General features: G+C 45.2%; 1 protein-coding gene across 1 annotated transcript in view; it reads left to right on the top strand.

Moving 5' to 3' along the window:
* The first annotated feature begins 367 nt into the window (after positions 1–367).
* GNG2 (G protein subunit gamma 2) overlaps positions 368–8,956 on the top strand; it is a 19,556-nt gene continuing 10,967 nt past the window's right edge. The window contains exon 1 of the mRNA XM_031066171.1: positions 368–382. The gene's annotated coding sequence lies outside the window, so the exon portion shown is untranslated. The remainder of the gene's footprint in view (positions 383–8,956) is intronic.

The following is an 8,956-nucleotide window of genomic DNA, read 5'->3' as shown; positions in this document are numbered from 1 at the left end:
TGCTCAGGGATTTGGATCCACCTCTGGTGCTTCCCTCTCTCCCCACTTAATGCCAGAGCTGGGGGAAACTCTCCCTCCTCCTCCCTCCCTCCGCACTGTGAATAAAAACGGGGAATAAAGGGAATAAAAAGATTATTTTAATGCAGCCAGCCAGGCTTAAGGAGAGGTGTAAGCAGCAAATAAGGGAGGCAATGATTATTATTTTTTAAGCCTGAAAAACTAAGCCCTGTTTAAGTGTTTCTATGAAATGATGTAAAAGATAGGCTGGTTTGGAACCCACTCTGCCTGGAACTGAGATCCCCCAAAGAGCAGCTGCTTCCAGCGACTTCACAGCTCAGGAGAAATACAGAAACCCACTGGAACAGAGGTTTCCCAGGAGCAGGTAGGCAGGGAAAGGTGTTTAACCCTGGGGAAGGAGAAATAAAAGTGAGTGAATGTAATGAAAGTAATGTAGATTGTATATACTGTGTAATGTGTAATAATGTATATTGTGTATAATGTAGATTGTGCATTTTAAGCTTCACTATATCTCCTTGGAGGGAGGTGTATTGCATTGAAAAGCAATGTGGAGAAAAAGTTTCTTTTTTATTTTTATGTGTGTGTGTAGTTGAAAGACAAGTGGTATTTAGGTTGTTAGAGAAAAGTGAAAAACAGAGAGAGGGGACGAATAGATAAGATCTTGAAAAATGGGACAGGAAAGCAGAAAGCTGGATACAGGAAAAAAATAAAATAAAATAAAATTTTAAAAATAAAATAAAATAATAGAATAAAAGCAGAGATTCCCCAAAAATAGCCCTTTGGGAGTGATGCTAACTAACAGAGATACAACTCCTTGCAAAAGGAGAAAATACAGGGTATGCAGTAGTTGCTGGGAAAAAACATGCAAACTGTGGAAAAAGAGAATTTAAGCTTAAACTAGTAAGCTCAAACTTGGGAATTACATACTTTAAAAAGAGCACCTGTGGAATATTTAACACAAAACCCGTGGTGCCAAGGCAGTGATTCCAGAAGGATCAAAGCTCTGGGAGTGGCATAAATGAAACACCTGAGGGATCCCTGCATGGGGAGGGAGGGGATCCAGCTGTCCTGAGGTGCTTCATCCAGGCTTTTCCAGCATTCCTCAGGCTTGGAATTTTTCACCCTTTATTCTTTTCTTGCTGTGTGAGTGTAGAAGCAGCGGTGTGTGCTGGGGAAAGCAGCCCTGGGCTCACGCTGGGTTCTCTGCCAGGGTTTGGGGGGGTTTAGGGCTGGTTCAGGGATTTAGGGCTCTCTGGGGAAGGTGAGGGGCTCTCTGTGGAGGTGAGGGTGGCTGAGGATGGAGACAGGCCAGGGAACAGAGTGGGAAAGGCTCTGAGGGAGCAGCTGGGCAGGGAAAAGCCAATATTGCTGTTTGGCAGGAGCAGCGTGGTCAGGGAAAATGTACGTGGGTCAGGCCTGGAGCAAAGGGAAGCTGCTGAGCACATTCCCCCATTTTTCCCCTCCTTTTTTGCTTTTTTTTTCTCTCCTTTTCCTCTTTTTATTTCTCTTCCCCCCCCCTTCCATTTATAACCTTTTTTTTTCTCTTTTTCATTTCTCCTTTCCCCCCTTCATTTATACCCTTTTTTCTCTCTTTTCCCCCTTTTATTTTTCATTTTCCCCCCTTCCATTTATACCTTTATTTTCTTCTCTTTTCATCTCTTTTCCCCCTCTTCCTTTTATACCCTTTTCCCCTTTTCTTTTTCCTCTTTTTATTTCTTTTTTTCCCCATCCATTTATACCCTTTTTCCCTCTATTTTTCCTCTTTTTAGTTCTCTTTTTCCCCCTTCCTTTTATACCCTTTTTCCCCGTCTCTTTTTATTTCTCTTTTTTCCCTTTCCTTTTACACCCTTATTTTCTCTCTTTTCCCTCTTTTTATTTCTCCTTTTCCCCCTTCCATTTATACCCTTTTTTCCTCTCTTTTCCCCCTTTTTATTTTTCATTTTCCTTCCTTCCATTTATACTTTTTTCTTCTCTTTTCATCTCTTTTCCCCCCTTCCTTTTATACCCTTCCCCCCTCTCTTTTTCCTCTTTTTATTTCACTTTTCCCCCCTTCATTTATACCCATTTTTCCTCACTTTTTTCTCTTTTTATTTCTCTTTTTTCCCTTCATTTTATACCATTTTCTCTTTTTTTCTTTCTCTTTCCCCCCTTCCTTTTATACCCTTTTTTCCCTCTCTTTTTCTTCTTTTTATTTCTTATTTTTCCCCTTCCTTTTATACCCTTTTTTTCCTCTCTTTTCCCTCTTTTTATTTCTTTCCCCTCTTCTATTTATACCTCTTTTTCCTCTTTTTATTTCTCTTTCCCCCCCTTCCTTTTATACCCTTTTATAACCTTTACCCTTCTCTTTTCCCTGTTTTTATTTCGTCTTTTACCCCCCTTTATTTATACCCTTTTCCCCCCTCTATTTCCCCTCTTTTTATTTCTCTTTTTTTCCCCTTCCTTTTATATTTTTTTCCCTTTTTTTTCCCCTCAGAAACCTGCTAAACCCTGTTCCACGGGGCCCCTCCACCTGCCCATTGTGCTGTGGCCCTCACCAGATGCTTTCCTCACTTCACTGCTCTCTCAGGGATGTGAAACCTGAAATTATCACAGCCCCGAGATAACTGCCATCATTTTGGAGGATTTGGTGTGTTTTACCCCACAACCCACACCTAAAACACACCAAAGCCCCAAAATGATCCCAAAACTCCCATCTTGTGGTGCAGCCATACTGGAGGAGCCAGCTGTGGATGCTGTGAGAAGCCTGGATCAGAAATTACTGCTGCTGCTGCTGCCCCAGTTCTGCCACGCTGGCCATGCCCTCCTCTCCTCATTCCTGGGCAGGACCCAGGTGTACACCCTGCCTCCAAAAACAGGGCCAGCTTTAGCCTGGAATGCAGCAGGGCACAGGGGAGAGAGGGGCAGGGAGTTAAATTTAATTGGGATAATATGGGTCAGAGCAGCAGCACCAACAACCTACTTCTGCCAGCCCGCCCAAATAACCTGGTTTGAGCTCTGCCCGGGCTCCAGCCCTGCCCAGATCCCCAACACATCCCTGTGTGCATCCCTGTGTGCATCCCTGCCTGCATCACCTCCTGCTCAGATCCCCACACACATCCCTGTGTGCATCAGTCTTGGTTTGGAAAGCCAGGTGTGTGCTAAGGAAGGCAGGAGCCACCCCTGAAATGGAAAATGCGAACCCCCTCCCTCGAGAGCCAGAACAGGCCCTGTCCCCCTGTGTGTCAGGGGGTGGCACAGCCCCATCCCATGGGGGCTCAGCCCTCCTGCAGTGCCAGCTGTGCTGCTGCTGGAGCAGGGATCCTGCACAAGGGGGGAGTTTTCCTCTGCAGCTCCAGGGCTGCTGCAGATGGGCCTGGGCTCCCTCTGGCAATGCAGGGCAGCAGAAAGCTGCTCCTCTGGCAATGCAGTGGGCAAAGGCTGCTGTGCTGCTCCAGGCTCAGATTGGATCCAGGTAGGAATGCTTGGCTCCTCCCCTGGGCGCAGCATCTCCCCATGGGATGCTGGAATTGGATCAGCCCTGCAGGGACACTCAGTGGCCATGGACAGCAGAGATCTCCTGGAGGGAGGATTGGCTGTGGCAGAGATAAAGAAAAAACTGCCCCATGGACAGCAGAGAACTGCCCCAGCTCTGACAGGTGGACATGGAACACACACCCACATTTCCAGCCTAAGACAGCATCCCTGACCACATCCCTGCCTAGATCTTGTCCATATCCCTGCCTGCATCAGTTTCTGCATCCTTGCCTGCATCCCTGCCCTGATCCACACCTGCAGCCCTGCCCACATCCCTGTATCCCTGCCTACACCTCTTTCCCCATCCCTGCCCTCATCCCCCTCAGCTTGGAGAACCCCTCTCACAGCCTCAGCTTTGCCAGGCTGTGAAATGTCAGAGCCAGCATGAGCCACAGTAAATTCCTTTTCAAAATGACGGATTGGGGAAATACAGAATTCACAGGGAAAATTTTTATTTTTTTCCTTCTTTTTGCCCCTCTTTTTCCCTCCTTTTCTGCTTTTTTTTCCTCTCTTTTTCCTCTTTTCATTTCTACTTTTTCCCCCTCCTTTTATACCCTTTTTTCCTCTCCTTTTCCTCCTTTTTTTCCCCTCAGAAGCCTGTAAACCCTGCCCTGTTCCATGTGGATTCTCCACCTGCCCATTGGGCTGTGGCCCTCAGCAGATGCTTTACTCACTTCACAGCCCTCTCAGGCCCAAGACAACGGGGTTTTACCCCACAACCCACACCTAAGACACACCAAATCCCCCAAAACTATCCCAGAACTCCCATCTCCATGTGGTACAGCCACTATTGGAGCAGCTCTGGAGGCACCAGCTGTGAAAAACCTGGAAAAAAACAATAGAATCCCTGAATGGTTTAGGTTGGAGGAGACCTTGAAATCATCCAGTCCCACCCCCTGCCATAGACAGGGACAATTCCCACTATCCCAGGTTGCTCCAAACCCTGTCCAACACTTCCAAGGATGGAAGGAAAATTCATACAAGGTAAAAGATTAAAAAAAAAAATCCCAGCCTTGTTCTTTCCACGACAAGGATGGGAAGAGAAATACCAGGCAGGAGCCCTGGGAATTCTGTCTACACTCTCAGCTGGGCTGTGACCTGTTTGCTGTATTTGAAGCTTGAAATAGAGCCTTATGAGTAATGTGGTTCAGGTGCTTATCACCAATTAATTAATTCTTTTGCACGGTGGATACCTAATTAAAGCAGTCTCAGGTAATTCCTGAGGGGAGGGGGCTCAAATTAATGGGGCTGCTTAACGGGGTTGTTTCTGTGCTGATGTCACTTGTTGGGTGATTCCCAGAGGCTGGAAAGGGTCATTGGGCTCCCTGTGAGTGTTACTTAAAATAAAATTCTAATAAAGGTTTGATGGGGGTGAAATCATCGGAGGATGATTTCTCATCACGAGGGTTTCTGCAGCCCAAGGCTTTGCCTGCTGCAGGGGTTTTTTTGGGGGGGAAATGATGAGGCTCTAGGCAAAAAAAAAAAAAAAAGATTTTGGTTTTATTTGAGCTGAAAATTGATTTGCAGAAGGGTGGGTCTGTCAGCCTGGCAAAATCCACATTTTCCTCCCCATATTCTGTGGTCACATAGAGGATGCCCCTAAAATAAAATCTTTTAACCAAATCAGGGCAAGGTCTTGTCCCAGTTCCTCCAGGGTGGCTGTGTCCCCACACCAATGAGCAGGGATTGGGAAATAATGGAATCATTTAGGTTGGAGAAAATCCCTGAGATAATGGAGTCAAACCATTCCCCAGCCTTGAATTTGGGGTGATTTGCATGAATGCATGGCGCAGAAAATTCCTTTTCAAAGTTATGGATTGTGGAAATACAGAATGCACAGGGCAAATTTTTTTGCCTTTTTTTCACCTCTTTTTTCCCTCCTTTTTTCCTCTCTTTTTCCCTTTTTATTTCTTTTTTCCCTCCTTTTATACCATTTTTTTACTCTTTTTTCCCCCTCTCTTTTTTCCCTCTTTTTCCCTCTTTTTTCCTCCTTTTTTCCTCCTTTTTTCCTCCTTTTTTCCTCCTTTTTTCCTCCTTTTTTCCTCCTTTTTTCCTCCTTTTTTCCTCCTTTTTTCCTCCTTTTTTCCTCCTTTTTTCCTCCTTTTTTCCTCCTTTTTTCCTCCTTTTTTCCTCCTTTTTTCCTCCTTTTTTCCTCCTTTTTTCCTCCTTTTTTCCTCCTTTTTTCCTCCTTTTTTCCTCCTTTTTTCCTCCTTTTTTCCTCCTTTTTTCCTCCTTTTTTCCTCCTTTTTTCCTCCTTTTTTCCTCCTTTTTTCCTCCTTTTTTCCTCCTTTTTTCCTCCTTTTTTCCTCCTTTTTTCCTCCTTTTTTCCTCCTTTTTTCCTCCTTTTTTCCTCCTTTTTTTCCTCTTTTTTCCCTCTCTTTTTTCCCTCTTTTTCCCTCTCTTTTTTTTCCCTCTCTTTTTTCCCCCTCTCTTTTTTCCCCTCCCTTTTTCCCCCTCTTTTTTTCCCCTCTTTTTTCCTCTTTTTTTTGCCTCTTTCCCCCGCCTCCCCTCTTTTTCCCTTTTTTTTTCTTTTCCACCCATTCCAGGGTGGATTCATTCCTTCCCAAATCCTCTTGGAAATGTGATGTTAACACAGCCAAACACCCAAATCCTCTTGGAAATGTGATGCTGGGAGAAACAACTCCATTTGCAGCTCTTCCTTCATCTTCCCTTCCCTTTCAATCCTCATTTCCCATCTTCCCATCAAGATCCTTATCTTCACCCTGGTCAATACTTAAGAGCAGGATGTTAAAAAACTGAAACCCGTGGCTGGATATGTTAATTAACATGAAATAATAGCTCTTGCCTGCTTCCCTTAATTAAGGGTCAGAAGTTCAGAGCTGGATGAGCAGATAAGGAAGAAATTTCTGACTGGGAGGGTGGTGAGGCCCTGGCACAGGTTGTCCAGAGAAGCTGTGAATTCCCAATCCCTGGAAATGTTCAGTGCCAGGCTGGATGAACAGCCTGGGATTGTGGAAGGGGGTTGGAATGGGATGACCTTGAAGGTTGGAATGGGATGAGCTTGGGGGTTGGAATGGGATGACCTTGAAGGTTGGAATGGGATGACCTTGAAGGCTGGAATGGGATGAGCTTGAAGGCTGGAATGGGATGAGCTTGAAGGTTAGAGAGGGATGAGCTTGAAGGCTGGAATGGGATTAGCTTGAAGGTTGGAATGGGATGAGCTTGAAGGTTGGAATGGGATGAGCTTGGAGGTTGGAATGGGATGAGCTTGAAGGTTGGATTGTGACAAGCTTGAAGGCTGGAGTGGGATGAGCTTGAAGGCTGGAATGGGATGAGCTTGGAGGTTTCTTCCAACCCAGAGCACTCTGGGATTCTGTGGTCTCTGTGCTGGAGATACTCTGGTCCATCCATGGATTTTGGGGAATTTCTCAAGCTGTGAGTTCTCCTTTCCTACGCTCCTGTGCTGCAGCAGCCTCCAGTCTCCTGGTGACCTCTGGGTGTTTTTAACATTTTATTAAAACTGAAAAACCCAACCCAACCCCCCCAAAAACCCTGTTAAACCTTAAAGCATTTTCATTTTCACTCAAGCGCAGCCTGACAGGGCTGAGCCCTGGTGGGGAGCAGGGGTTGGGGCTGGAGGTGGTGTGACAGGATGTGTGCCCTTATCTGTCCTGCTGGGGTGTCACAGCATGTGACAGCCTGGCCCCTTCCCTTCTGAGTCACAGCAGGAGGAGATGTCAGCCTTGCTCCTCCTGTCTGGGCATCCTAATTCCCCAGGATTTGGGCATTATAATTCCCTGGTATTTGGGTGTTCTTATTCCTCAAAATTTGGACATCCTTATTCCTCAGGAACTGAGAATTGTTATTCCTCAAAATTTGGGCATCCTTATTCCCCAGAATTTGGACATCCTTATTCCTCAGTATTTGGGCATCCTTATTCCTCAGGATCTGGACATCCTTATTCCCCAGAATTTGGACATCCTTATTCCCCAGAATTTGGACATCCTTATTCCTCAGTATTTGGGCATCCTTATTTCCCAGTACCTGGGCATCCTTATTCCTCAGTATCTGGGCATCCTTATCCTTCAGTAGTTGAACATTCTTATTCCTCAAAATTTGGATATCCTTGTTCCCAAGTATTTGGGCATTTGTATTTCCCACATATCTGGGAATCTGTATTTCCCTCTGTATGGGTTTTCTTATCCCTCAGTATCTGGGCATCCTTATTCCCTGATATTTGGGCAGCCCTGAATTCACCAGTATTTGGCCATTCTTATTCCCTGGTATTTGGTCAACCTTGCTCTCCAGTATTTGGGCATTCTTATTTCCTAGTATGTGGACATCCTCATTCCTCAGAATTTGGGCATTTTTGTTCCCCAAGTATCTGGGAATAATTTTTTCCTTTTTATGGGCATCCTTATTCCTCAGGATTTGGGTATCCCTGGATTCCCCAGGATTTGGGTGTCCATGTTCCCCAGTACTTGGACATCCTTATTCCTCAATATTTCAGCTTTTTTATTCCCAAGTAGGTGGGAATTCTTTATTCCCTCTTTATGCGCATCCTTATTCCTCAGCCTTTGGCCATTGTTATTCCATCTTATCCCTCAGAATTTGGGTATCTTTATTCCCTGATATTTGGGCATGTTATTCCATTTTATCCCTCAGAATTTGGCTATCCTTGTTCCCTGGTATTTGGGCATGTTATTCCATCTTATCCCTCAGAATTTGGGTATCTTTATTCCCTGATATTTGGGCATGTTATTCCATTTTATCCCTCAGAATTTGGCTATCCTTGTTCCCTGGTATTTGGGCATGTTATTCCATCTTATCCCTCAGAATTTGGGTATCTTTATTCCCTGATATTTGGGCATGTTATTCCATTTTATCCCTCAGAATTTGGCTATCCTTGTTCCCTGGTATTTGGGCATGTTATTCCATCTTATCCCTCAGAATTTGGGTATCTTTATTCCCTGATATTTGGGCATGTTATTCCATTTTATCCCTCAGAATTTGGGCATCCTTGTTCCCTGGTATTTGGTCAAGATGAGGGAACACCCAGAGCCTGATCTACTCCCACCACTGGGATTATCCCTTGTGCACCAGCACTTTTTCCCAGGATTTTCCCCCAAATAACAACTCTAAAGCAGCCTGGGGGTTTGTTTAACTACCAGTGCATTCCCTAGTGGCTTTTCCATGGCTCTGGACCCTTTTTGCCCACTCTGGAGCAGGTTTGTGCTCTCTCCCTGTGGCACTGGGATGGAGAGAGCCAAAACCTTGTAGGAACAGTGGCAGGAGGGACCACAGCTGCTGATCTTTCACCTGAACAAAAAAACCACAAAAACCCTAAAAAACAAACAAAGGAAGTTGAGGTTGGTTCCTGTTTGCTTCAGTTTGAGCCTTCAGTTAGGGCCTGAGAGAAAACAAAAGCAGCTGAGGTTCCCCTGCACGTGATGCCCACGGGGCA

This window comes from Geospiza fortis, unplaced genomic scaffold (genome assembly GCF_000277835.1).
Source record: "Geospiza fortis unplaced genomic scaffold, GeoFor_1.0 scaffold23, whole genome shotgun sequence".
In the NCBI taxonomy this organism is placed as follows: Eukaryota; Metazoa; Chordata; class Aves; order Passeriformes; family Thraupidae; genus Geospiza; species Geospiza fortis.
This window is presented reverse-complemented; position numbering and strand designations above follow the sequence as displayed.